This window comes from Grus americana, chromosome 7 (assembly GCF_028858705.1).
Source record: "Grus americana isolate bGruAme1 chromosome 7, bGruAme1.mat, whole genome shotgun sequence".
Lineage (NCBI taxonomy): Eukaryota > Metazoa > Chordata > Aves > Gruiformes > Gruidae > Grus > Grus americana.
In genome coordinates, this window is record NC_072858.1 from 3,256,489 (window position 1) to 3,269,107 (window position 12,619).

Here is a 12,619-nt window from a genome sequence, read left to right on the forward strand (position 1 = left end):
TGTGCTCCTTGCGCAAGTACAGTTCATCCCTCAGCCATCACTCAGATGCTCGCTTACCCTTCCCTGAAAGCAGGAGAAGTATTAAGATGCCATAAAAGTCCATTTACCTGCCCTTACCGTAAGTAACCTAGTTGTCCAAGCTATAAAACAGTAATCCAGCCTTCTCCCTTCTGCATCCCCCCAAGCACAAATCAAGCAGACGTGGCAAAGCAATACGCTACCCACTGTCGCCTCTCACAGCTCGACATACCTCATCACTGGAACAACTTCACTATTTGCCAAAACTGCGTATTTCCTAATGGAAATTATTTCAATACCCACTGTCAGTCCACAGGAGCACCCCTGAGCCCTCTTATTTAAAATTCTCAGTAACTCCAAATGAAAGCTGATTATGTAAGGTCGATCATTAAAAGATCCAGTATCATTCAAGTTAAAAGATCCAGCGTCACCCAAGGTTTAACCTCTTATGACACTTTCTGAATTAGATCACAAAAACCAATCTGGAGTTAGATCTACAAGGGCAAGTAGCAGGAGGATTTCATAGCACAGTATTTTATAGACCTTCAAAACACGATGAGATTTATATTTTGGATAGGATTTTCCATTAGAGTTGGTTTCATTAGAGTTGGACAAATTTATTCTGCTGCTCATCATCAAAGCTTCCGATCAAATTGTCAGAGTGGATAAAAAGGGCAAAACTTTCACAGTTCACAGACATTCCTAGAACGTATGTCACAGGTATTCAGGAGTACCTCGATACTATAGCATTTAAAATAAGGAGCACTGTCATAGCTAGCTTACAGCTATTAAACGCTCTTTGTTAGGAATATAGCGGTAGGAGGTTTTGAACAAGCAAATCCTGATCAACGAAAACAAAAAGTGAACTGTTAGCAACATCCAGTACCTGGAATAAACATAAAACAACAACAAAAACAAAAGAAACATCATCTTTTTAACAAAGTTACTTGATCTTAATGCTTACTCTGTTTTCTCAAAAAGTTACACTGGGAGCATTCTGAGTCTCAGAACATGTAACTTATTTTACTAATATATTCCAGCTATTTACCTACATATACTATACAGGCACAATTTGAAGAAAAAGTATTTGACGCATTCAGAAAAATCATTTGATTTATATCTAGTTGCTATTCAGCAGACTTTAAAACTAAGATTAAATCTCCTTCCCCACCACGGCTCCCCATTTCAGCAGGGTTCAGCAGCACTTCAGGCTTTGAAGTGAAATTAAGGTTCAAGACTTTTCCATCAGATTGGCTGCAGTGACCCAAAGGGCAATAAAAGCAAATTTCCACAATTCCAGTCTGGTAATACTGGTGAAGTCTTATAATGAACAATTAAAAAAAGTGTAAGCAGACTCCGTTCTTGCTCAATGTATCCATATGAATTACAGCAGATCATAAGGGAAGCTTTTCCAACTGTCACCGAGCTGTCCAAATTACAGATTTGCAAGGAGAGTTTTTCTGCTAAACCAGTCTTTTAAAGAGGATGTTATTTAGGTACTGAATTACCAGTTTTCACTTTACACAATTAGAGTAATCCTTTAATAACTGCATTTTGACTGTTGGTAGTATTAGAATCCAAAGAGACAGAGCAATGAGCCAGGTACCTCTCCAGTCATGTAAAAATGAGACAAAATGAGCTTTATAGTGTCAGATTTCTCACTGCTGTTCATTCGTCAAGAGATTAATCCCCAGATTTCTAATTGACACCTACTTCTGAGCCCCTGTGCTTACACAAAGATATACTCATCTCTTATCCTGACTAGGGAAAAATGGATTTTGACTGGACAATTTGAGTAAAAAGACTTGTCTGAAGAGGGGCACTTTGTTTTAAACTGTTGAGGCTCCCGGGTTCCAGAATCAAGACATAAACGTGCAGTTCAGTCTTAAAAAAAAAAAAACCTCCTCTGCAACATGTTCACAGAACTGAGGGTAAGCAAGCATGGGAGACGATGAAGAGCTGAGCTGGATTCAAATATCTGTGGACTATTTCAGAAACTGGAGGATGACATCTTTTAAGAGAGGAGCTCCTAGGCACATGGCTGTCCATCCTCCCTGCATGCCACCCCTCTGTCACTTCTTTATTTAATTACAGATCCTTGAAAAAATAACGAGGTCTATACTGTTTCCTAAGTTCTCTTAATGGCTTTGTTTTGGGCTTTGCAAATCCAGAGGAATTTCCAGGACAGATGTGTAAATAGATAACCAAGTTAAAACATGCAGAGCATGTATCCACTGCCTGCAGTCAGCACCAAGTTACTCTTCCCTGTCACTGAACCATTTTTTCCATATTATACACAAAGACTTAGAAAAGCAGCAGTTTAATAGAATACGTTAAGTGAAATTGAGACAATTCAGAGCTTTTTGCAGCAGTTTATTGTGATGGTTTGGTTTTGCATCTCATGGAGCAGCAGCATAGGAATCAGCTGTGTCACAGCTCAACCAAGAAGGAAAACTGCCCTTCGAAGGGAGGGCGGAAATCTCTCCAAACACGTCCAGCTGCGCTCAGCCCTCTTTTACTAGTAAGATGGTGATGGAGAATGTTCTTCACCACATCACTTGCTGCATGAACAAACCAGAAGAGGACAGACAGCACTGTACTGCATATACTGTATTTTTCTTCTCTTCCAATATCCTGAGAAGACGCGATAGAAGCTGAGTGTGGTCTGATAATTCATCAGCACGAGAGACTGGATTGTAGAATGAGCAGAGGTATTTTGACATTAACATGGCAATTTACACTCTAGAATAGTTCAACCTGGCACGACTTAGGTCATGTCTTTGGTAAACGTGAAGAGATTTGTTTACTTTGTTGTCGTCCATACGAGCTCAGAAGAAATTCCCAGGGATGAGACTTTCTGAACATCTCTGTACAAAGCTCAAGCAAATGCCAAACTGCTGCTTTACAGATTCTCCTTACTGCAGTAAAATCTCAGACTATCATTAATTAAGGAAATGAGAAAACACAAAGTACTGAGACCCGTAAAGAGTTATTCAAGCTGCAACAGAAAGAGTTCAGCACTTCCAGGGTCCTTCCTGCTGTTATTTTCTCCATACAATTCCCCATCCCTCCTGCAAGTACCACACAATCAGCAAGATCAGTGGCCAGCAATCGTACTCCATAGTCTTAATTTTATGCTATGTGTAATATTTAGAATTTTAAACAAGCTCTTTGGTTTGCATATAGTGTGGCTGAGGTAGTTATTATTGTAAGCACGCTTATATGTAATGCACACAGAGTATTTGAGCTTGCACTGAAATCTCAATCGCTTTGAAAAAAATAACACAGACTTCTTATTTCTCCTATCTTCCCTGCTTTATAGAAACAACGCCTGTTAGTAGTCGTCTGAATTTAAAAGTCCGAGTCAAGCAGAATCCAAGGTGTTGTGTTTTAATACAGCTATTCACCCGTAAACACATTATTAGTTCATACCTATGAAATACCCTTTGGTCTGATCGGTTGAGAGGATTTCATTTGCATTAGAACTGTGGATTATGAATCTCTGCGCTGTGGCTGACGAAGGGCGATTAGCCACAGTGCGGGGAGTTGAGAAACAACTCCGCGGAGGGTAGGAGCAACAGGGAGGCGTGAGGGCACGAGCCGCAGGCAGGGATTTTTGCCTGATGACTACACCACTGAACGCATTGCCCCAGCTAGTCCCCAAAATTTAAAATTAGGTGGATTTGAGGGTGGAGGAGGAATGGGAGCTCAGAAGAGGAACATAACACGCTCTGGAGCTGCAGTAAAAGGACGGGTGCAGCAGACCCGATGATGAGCTGCGGGTTCAGAAATCTCAGGGCATCCGAGTAAGGATGCTCTGAGGTGAGGAGCAAGGCACAGGACAGAGATTTAGAGCGCAGGGGGTAAGGAGACAGACTCATCTTAGTGCAACTACTGGAGTGCGCTCCCCGATAACCCACTGGAAGTGTTCGGCCTAAGAATTACACGCCAGCAATAGAGTTGCTACTCAGCTAGAGCAAACAAATTCCCTGAATTATTATTAATACAAAGAGTTGACATTTTAATTATCCTCCTGATTTTTCTGATGAGACAACAGAGGCACAAATAGTCAAGAGAGACGCTAGACTTTATATGCACCTAATTCCTATAAGATTTTGTGATTTCACTTGAAATAACATTTTAATTCTCTCCATTCTCAGGGGTTTCTTTTAAATCACTAGACAGCCCTATTAAAATATGTATTTTTTTTAAAACCCTTCACTCCCTGACTAACCTGAGTATAATATAAACTGTATTTACGGGGTGAAAGCACTTGAATTGCTGTCTTGGGAGTCATGCCATACGCCCACAGTGCAAATACCTCAAAAAGAAAATTAGTCATCTGCTTCCAACTGTCAGGATTCAGTAAAAGACAACAAACTACTGTCTTGGAAACAGTCTGAAAAAAATCTCACCATTGAGCTTCTGTACATTTCAAAGTATTTTCAGAAATCAAATGAATAATATTGGCCCTGTAATAACAAGACAGATAGAAAAAAAAAAAGTGGAAAAAATATTATTTTAGAGCATTGGAGAATTTCTGCTTTCATCCTGTGCCATCAGTTAAAAAAACCTCTTGAAAACGAGTTAGTGAATTTGCCTTTTTCTGTGTGTGTGTTAAAACATAGTTGTACCCAGCATAAGAACTAGGGTCTTCCCCACTATTTCGATGGCAGCCAGAGGCTGCGTGGCCGTACTCGCTGATCAGCACGGACCGATCCTTGGTCCCTCCAACCATCTGCCCAGCCCGCGGGCTGCCTCCCACGCTTCCTGCGACTCCTGGGCTGTCGTTTTCCTCAGAGAGAGGAAAACTCCCTTCGTTAAGGTTTAGTTAATCCTCCCATTGTAACTACTTAAAGAAAACCGCCCCACTGCTGCTGACCGTCAGGGATCTGTGCTAAGGAGGAAAGGACAATGTCGCATGTGAGTACCCAGTGCCTCCAGCACTGTGACGTTCAGATCTGGGGCACGTAGCTGCCTTTGCTTAGACCTCTGCAGCTCTCGGTGGGTGCCCCCAGCTCCCAACACACCCCAGCAGCAAACTGGCTTGTGCTTCAGCTCTCTACCGCAGGATTTCTGCACGTGTGCTCCAGCGCGCAGGCACTGAGCTTTGCTGCAGCTGCTAAGTACGTTGATGGTTCCCAGAAAAGCTGTGCCGATAACTTTGGACCTGTACAGGAAAGAACCGCCATGAAGGCGAATCCTAACCTCAAGTCCATGTGATGCTGCTGAGCGAGTCAGGCAACAGCTTCCAGCGGGGTACATCTGTTAGAGGTACAAGACAGCTCCACAGCCCTGCTCGGGTCTCTGCAAAGAGCTACAGAGCAGCTGCTAAGAGCTGGCTTCTACTTGTAACACATCCAATCTCCTTGTGCTGTGTTTAATTACGTTTGCAGAAAACCTGACCTGGCGCACCTTTCCTGCACTGCTGTGAATAGTCCAAGGGCTTCCATGCTGCTGGTGGAGCTAACTCTTGCCTTGTGACATAAAGACAAGGAACAGATCCTTTCATGCACAATGAGGAGCCCATCTTTACTGGGAGACGCACCAAAATGCTCCCAGGGCTTGTACTGGGGAACCAAACAAACAATGCCAACAAACACCAGGGAAAAAAGAAAAATCTTCAGGTAAAAGCCACAGAGGAAGAAAAAAAAGGGGGAAAAAAGAACCCCAACAAAAAACAAACCCCAAACTCCAACATACCTCTGAAAAGCATGAAACAATTCAATGTTTGCATCCAGCTGTAGACATCAAACAAAAAAGCATCATGATAATAGCTCAAAGCACAACACTACTCTTGATTTTTATCGGGCTGTACCGCTATCATCTATAAATGAAAACTGCTAATTGGTAATTAAGAATGTAATGAAAACACAGCAGCAGTAAGGCTAGAACAATTTTTCTGCTGGTCTACTGGGCAAGTGATTTTTCAGAACACCTTTGTATGAGCCAAAGGCTGGCCCGAGGTGTTTTATACCTGTACACACCTGCTGGTTTGACGGCAGAATTGAAATTCTAGAAGGGAACCAGAGACAGATATTAATCCAACAGAAACATGATTTTGCTGATACAAATGTGTTTATATGAGGGTTTCCATCGAGCTAGAATGGCAAATCTTTCCTAGGTTAGACTAAACCTATATGGCTAAGCAGGATTTATTTTAACCTGCAAAACATATGCAAGTGATTTTCCTGCAGCTTACACAGCTAAAACATGACTTATTCAAGTTGTAAGGACGACTAAACCACACATGACAGAATAAAGTCATCTTACTCTGCCAAAAGGCAAATTATGTTAATAGTAAGTATGGATGATTTTCTCTTGAAGCATACTTATTAGCAATATTAGCGCTGTAATTCTTTACAGTAGGAAACAAAGGTTTGGGGAAGTTCTCCACCAGACTATTTATTTTTAAACCATTCTTCTGTAAAGACAGATAACATCAGTGTGTTTAACTAGCTACGCTATAAATAGTCACAGCAGGACTAGGCCACGCGTGGAAATGTAGCACCCATTTGTACAAAGACTGACGGAGAACCATGGCCTACGCTTCCGCAGCTATTCAGCGCGGCCAGAACTGTCACTTCAAAACCACTTAAAAGGCCCAGTGCCTTCTTGAGATAATTTGTTTCACTATGTTTTAATAAAAACATCAACAAAAAAAATTTCTTGAAGTCTGTTTATCCACCTCGTTGGTGGTAATACATCAAAAGTGTGATGAACATCAATATCATCTAAAGAGCATACCCATCAGAGCATAAACACGCTCTGAAGCACAGCCACTTCTGTAAAATCATGCCATTAAGTCACTCAATTAATATGAAGTATTCCCTACATCCCAGCAGATAGGAGAAGACATCCAGATGTAACAGAGCTATCCTCCCATATCGCTTTGTAAGATTTTTTTCTTTGTTTGTTTTTAATAGTTGTCCAGGATACTTGAATTAGTGCCCCTTCACTAGCTACCTACTGAACAATAGAGAGAGAAAAAAAAATCAGCATATACGGATCTAGCTTCCCTCTCTCAGCTCAATGGGGTCTCTAATTTATACGAGCAAAAACTACTCAAATGCAAAGAAGATTTTGATGTTACAGTTGGTATTTTCAAAAAAAGCCTCAAGCAGGTGCACGAATTCTGCATTTCACAGGGATTTAGAGACTGTAATTCCCTTAGGCTGCTCTGAAAATTGCAGCCTATTATTAGATACTGCCAGTCCATGTCAGCAAAATGGTTGTTCTTCATTATAATATTTTAATACTTGGAAGTGTTAATTGAGGTTAAGCTCAGGTTGTGCCAAGAATGCTAAAAGAAATGCAATAAAATGAAAGCCTCCTGAAAAAAAAGAAAAAAATAAAAAAGCAATGTAGATAGCAAGCATACGTGAAAACCTGAGTATGGAGAGGAGATACCTTCCCAAGGTGACACAGCCCGTTAGATGCAGATACAGCAATACAACTAACCTACATCCGTCCTTCCTCCAGAACCTGGACCATACAGCGCCGCATAATACATGAGACTAACCATGCCCATCTGTGTACATCCATACGAAAACAGCAAATACAAGATGTATCAAAGAACGAAGCTATTGCAGTAATGACTTCTTGTTAGCGTATATCAAAACACGTTAGATGCTAAAGTAGTATGAAATGCAATAATAATAGGAATACCAGGGAAGCTGATTAAACATCTCTGTGTATGCATTCAGTTCCCTTCTCGCACATCAGCATGCAGCCCATCAAACCAGGAACAAACAGTGCCATCTTTACTTGGCTGTATTGATAGGATTAAAAAATTAAAAAAAAAAAAATCTGTTTACTGTTTTTGGAAAAAAAAGTAATCACAAAGTAGTACAGGTTCTAACCAATTACCCAGAAAGCATTCTAATTAAACCAAAAGCTTTCCTTCAGCAGCCAAAAGATAAATATTTTTCCAAATATAAACTAGAACATCTTTCTTACTCTCATCACTGAGGAAAAAACGGGGACTTGCTCATTGGTCGGGGAAGGGGCTAGATTTGGTGTGGTCTTATTCATGGAAGTCAGAGAATCATAGAATTGTTTTGGTTGGAAAAGACCTTTAAGATCATCAGTCCAACCGTTACCCTAGCACTGCCAAGCCCACCACTAACCCATGTCCCCAAGCACCACATCTACACGTCTTTTAAATCCCTCCAGGGATGGGCACTCCACCACTTCCCTGGGCATCCTGTTCCAGGGATTGACAACCTTTTGGATGAAGAAATTTTTCCTACTATCCAATCTAAACCTCCGCTGGTGCAACTTGAGGCCATTTCCTCTTGTCCTATTACTTGTTACTTGGGAGAAGAGACTAACACCCACCTGGCTACCACCTCCTTTCAGGTAGCTCTAGAGAGCAGTCAGCTCTCTCCTCAGCCTCCTCAGAAGCAGATGTCAAGAACCAAGTTGTGTTAGAAGGCAAAGATGCGAAGTGCTGCCCTCCAACCACACCTCACATCTTAATACCAGCAGATCCCTCCTTTACTCTCCCCTTTCAAGATCAATTCACCTTTCTTGGCCATGGTGCACAACTGCTTGCTGCCGTTTTACAGACAGAAAGGCAAAAGACATTTTTGCAAATTCCAAATGCTGCATGTTTTAGGAGACCTGAAGTGAGCAGCCCACACTGCAGCACAAACATGCAAAACTCCACCTCAAAGAGCACAGCGGAGCACCCAAGGGACTGCACATGAGGAGAGCCAGGGACAGACCAAGAGACAGAGATCACAACCAGAAGGGCAAAGTCAACAACCTCCTGTTCAACGTTCACAATTTTTGGTCACACCTCAGTACCAAAAATGTAACTAGATCTCAACTTCACTTCAAGGCTGATGGACTTTCTTCTTCCCGAGAGCGATTAGGCATTGCGGCCCTGTCCCCAGCCCGAAGCAGCCGCACAGCGGAGCGGAGGTGCCCCAGCTTACGCACCAGACGGGGTCGGCACAACCTCGTAGTCATCGAGTTGAACCTTCTTGAAGAATGGGTGAAAAAAGGGAGTGACTGAAGCAGGTTATAAAATTTAATACTTCTTACTCTTAAACTGATTCCCACAATCAAAATGTTAAGATTGGTAAAATGAGCCGCAAGGCTTAATGCTGAGATTGTTTTTATGCAAAGTACGTTGCCTGCAGGCATTGCAGCTTGGGGGGAACGCCTGGCTCCCAGGCATCTCAGTACAAAGTGAAATACTCCACTTTGGATCTAAACCAGACCAAAACCAACTTTCATTTCTCTAAAAAGAAAACAAATTTTCTGTAGGATCTTTGTTTTGTGAAAAACTTCACATTTTACAGGAAAACACTGACTAGTTTTCCAATGAAGAAAAAAGTTACTGGTCTCAGGCCTGAGCTCTTCTTCTACACTGGAATGCCCTTAAAATTATTTTTAAGGGGAGAGAAAAAAAGCAGCTTATCCAAAATACTCCATCTCACAAGGAAAGCATAACCACTCAGAACTCTGCTCTCTTGAACCTGGTATCCAGACCATGCTCGCAAACTGTTTTGAGCCGTTAACGTTGATAGGAAGCTGTTTTTTTCAGTAAGTCTGTGCTGCACATCAACCTCGTTGCCTAAGATTTACATGGAAACTCTCTACAATAGTAAAATCTTTGCTGGCGTGAAGTAGATGAATTCTTTAATAGTGTTTATGTAGATAATTATGTAAAAACAAGAAAGTAAAAGTCCAAAGCCCTGGGGTTTCAACAACAGAATTCTTTCATTTATATAGAAATAATTGAATTTATACTGTACTAGCATTCACACAATACAGTCCTGGCAAAAAGAGCTATCGAACTGCCTTGTGGAAACCAAACACTGTGACACCATGTAGCGCTCTTGTGGCTGACAGAGACATCTAACTAATAGGATGGTTCAGAGAAGGCAACATTACTAAATCCATCATTTGAAAGGAAAAACATCTCTGAAAAGCTGATCATATTCAATACGGAAAATGATGCTTTAAGAAAAGTTCATCAGAAATTACATCTAACTAGGAAAAAAAGAAAAAGTATCACCGTAAGCAGTACAGTTTGTGAAGGACAACGATGCTAAAACCAAGCGGTGCTCAACATTTAAGTTGAGAAATCAGCATTTCAAAGTGATCATCCAGATATCATATATTTTTTAAATACTTGTATCAAAAGACCATTTTCATCAACTTAACGAGTCTGTCTACAGCATCAACTAGGAAATATGTTTTTAAAGTATTTGAAAGTCTGGAATTATTCGGCATTTAATGATCATCATACGCTTTAGAAACTAATTTAAATACTGAAAACTCAATTTTGAGACAGTTTATTAACCTGAAGTGTATATGATGCCTTATTTTTAATAAGGCATCAAAACCACTGCCAGTTAAGCAAGCAGGACTGTAGATGACAACTGAACTGCCACATCCACATTAAGAGCAAACAGAGCACGGCTTTTGCTAAATAAGTAACCAGCCTACCAGCATTCGGTGAGTTTATTACAACTAAAATATTATTCTTTTGTTGAGGTGGGCATGTTGCTGGTGGAAACTGGTTGGTAAACCATGATGGTAACTAAGATAGTGACCACACACGTACTTCTGTTCCATGGTTGTGAGCATACAGGGAAGGTAAGGATTCAGAGATGTATCTGTATGACTTTTAATACTGCAGTACGCTTACCTGGGTGTTTAATCCCACTTCTTGCTGAAGCGTTTCTAAGTTCTGTGCCAGACTGAGCGGGCCATCACTGGGACAGGCCACCACCGCAGACTTGTCCTGGGGGCTCTGATTTATCCCTCTTCTCCACTCACGGTTTCCAGCACACACAGGAACACACTTCATCCTCCCTTCTCTTCCAACAAAAAATTCTCCCCTTTTCCCAGTCCCACCGTGAGATTCATGGTTCTCAAACACCCCAATTAGGGGGAAAAATAAAAATAAAGGCTTGCCAAGATTCACTGTAAACAGATGACCCGGCCACCTTGCTTTTACAACAGGTATTTGCAAGATAAGTAACTTGGATACTACAGTTTGCTTTTGTAAATGCTGGACATTGAAAAGCTTATTAAGAAATAATTTAATAATAAGGGGTTTTTAAACAGCAGAGCAGAGAGGCAGGCCAAGCATGAACAGCATAAACCCTGCAGCACCGTGCAGAAACAGGAGAGACTGGCAGAGGAGGCGGCTGTCAGGCTACCAGCCAGACCATAAACTGTGTATTTGAATGGTAGTTTGCAGCCTCACAAAGATGAATGAAAGTGGCCCAACTGGAAACTAATGAGAAAAAAACACCCAAACAACCCAACCTGGCACCCAACACAGTGCGTTTATGCCTTTACCTATAAAGAGGCACTCAGACAACTGCGAAGGAGATTATTAACTACCCTTTATGTCCTCAGTACGTAAAGGCCTTCCATCAATTGATGTGTAAGCTTTAAATGTTGTATCTTTAGTAAGAGCCTTCAGTATTTGATCAACAGCTTGGAAAAAAACATTTTACAAGTCCAAGTTTAATAGGACGGTGACAATTTGAATGTCAACTTCTGAAAGATTTTAAAAAGGGGAATTGAAAAACAGGTATTACTTCACCTCTCTGAAAGAGCATAAAAAGTAAATAGAACTAAATATAAACCAGTACTGGGGTTTTTCCCCCCCGTAAGGAATCGTGCATATTATAGAAATTCTGCTTTGTAGTTGTTTTGCACACCTGGCTTTGTTGTTGTGTTAAAATCCAACAATCTGGTTAATTAGAGTATGTTCCTCTGAATAAAAAGTATTTTTGAGGCCACTGAATTATTACTTGATATCAAATTTGAAATCCAGAGTGTTCCAGCCTTCTTCAAATAACAAAAACCAGCTAGATCAGCCAGAACTCTACCATGCATTTGTCTTTTATAATATTTCCCTCCTAAAGAAGTAGATTCCCCCTATTATGAACTGCTGTCCGTGCTCCCCCTGTGCCCGGAGCACTTTGCCGTGTCACCACCCCGAAACGACTGATAATCACAGTAATCAGAGCGCCAGTAGAAATGTCACCTCTGAAGACAAGCTGGGTCTAATAAACTTCAGGTTGACTCTCTGCCTTCAAGTTCCCACTGATAAATTTCTGCTTTCTTGAAAGTCATGTATATAAGCACATAACTGATGGAATAAACTTTTAAATCAATATTCAAACCTTTGAAACAGTACACAAGTGTGACACAGGGCCAGATGATCCTTTTCAAAGAAAACAGTATGTTCACTATGATAAATAAATAGCCGGCAGCATTTAGGAAATGCTGATTTCCCATCTTAGGGACAGGCGCAGTCAACAGTTTGTGTATCGTTTCCCATTAATACTTTATATCATATAGGTCTGATATTGTGCCATATAAAAATGAAGTCAACTTTTCTGCAAATGTTGGATTTTTCAGTACTGTTCCTCTGCCAGAGGAAGAGGTGCTCTGTCCCCACAGCAAGGGCAGCTACGGGCAGGGAAGGTGCCCCTGTTAAGCAAAGCCAACGCTAAATTCTTTGAGGTCAATTAGTTGAACTGTTTGGGTAAGGAAAGTCCCAGGCTTCAGCACAGAACCTGACTTCAGCAGCATTATTCCCTTAAGTAATCCTGATCGGATC

The 12,619-nt window shown here is 41.1% G+C and overlaps 2 protein-coding genes across 4 annotated transcripts in view; one reads left to right on the forward strand and one right to left on the reverse strand.

Annotated features, from left to right (window-relative positions):
* The window catches only part of DOCK1 (dedicator of cytokinesis 1), a 309,905-nt gene that overhangs the window by 178,826 nt on the left and 118,460 nt on the right, over positions 1 to 12,619 (reverse strand). The window lies entirely within an intron of this gene.
* Positions 1 to 12,619, forward strand: part of INSYN2A (inhibitory synaptic factor 2A) — a 48,340-nt gene that overhangs the window by 21,774 nt on the left and 13,947 nt on the right. The window lies entirely within an intron of this gene.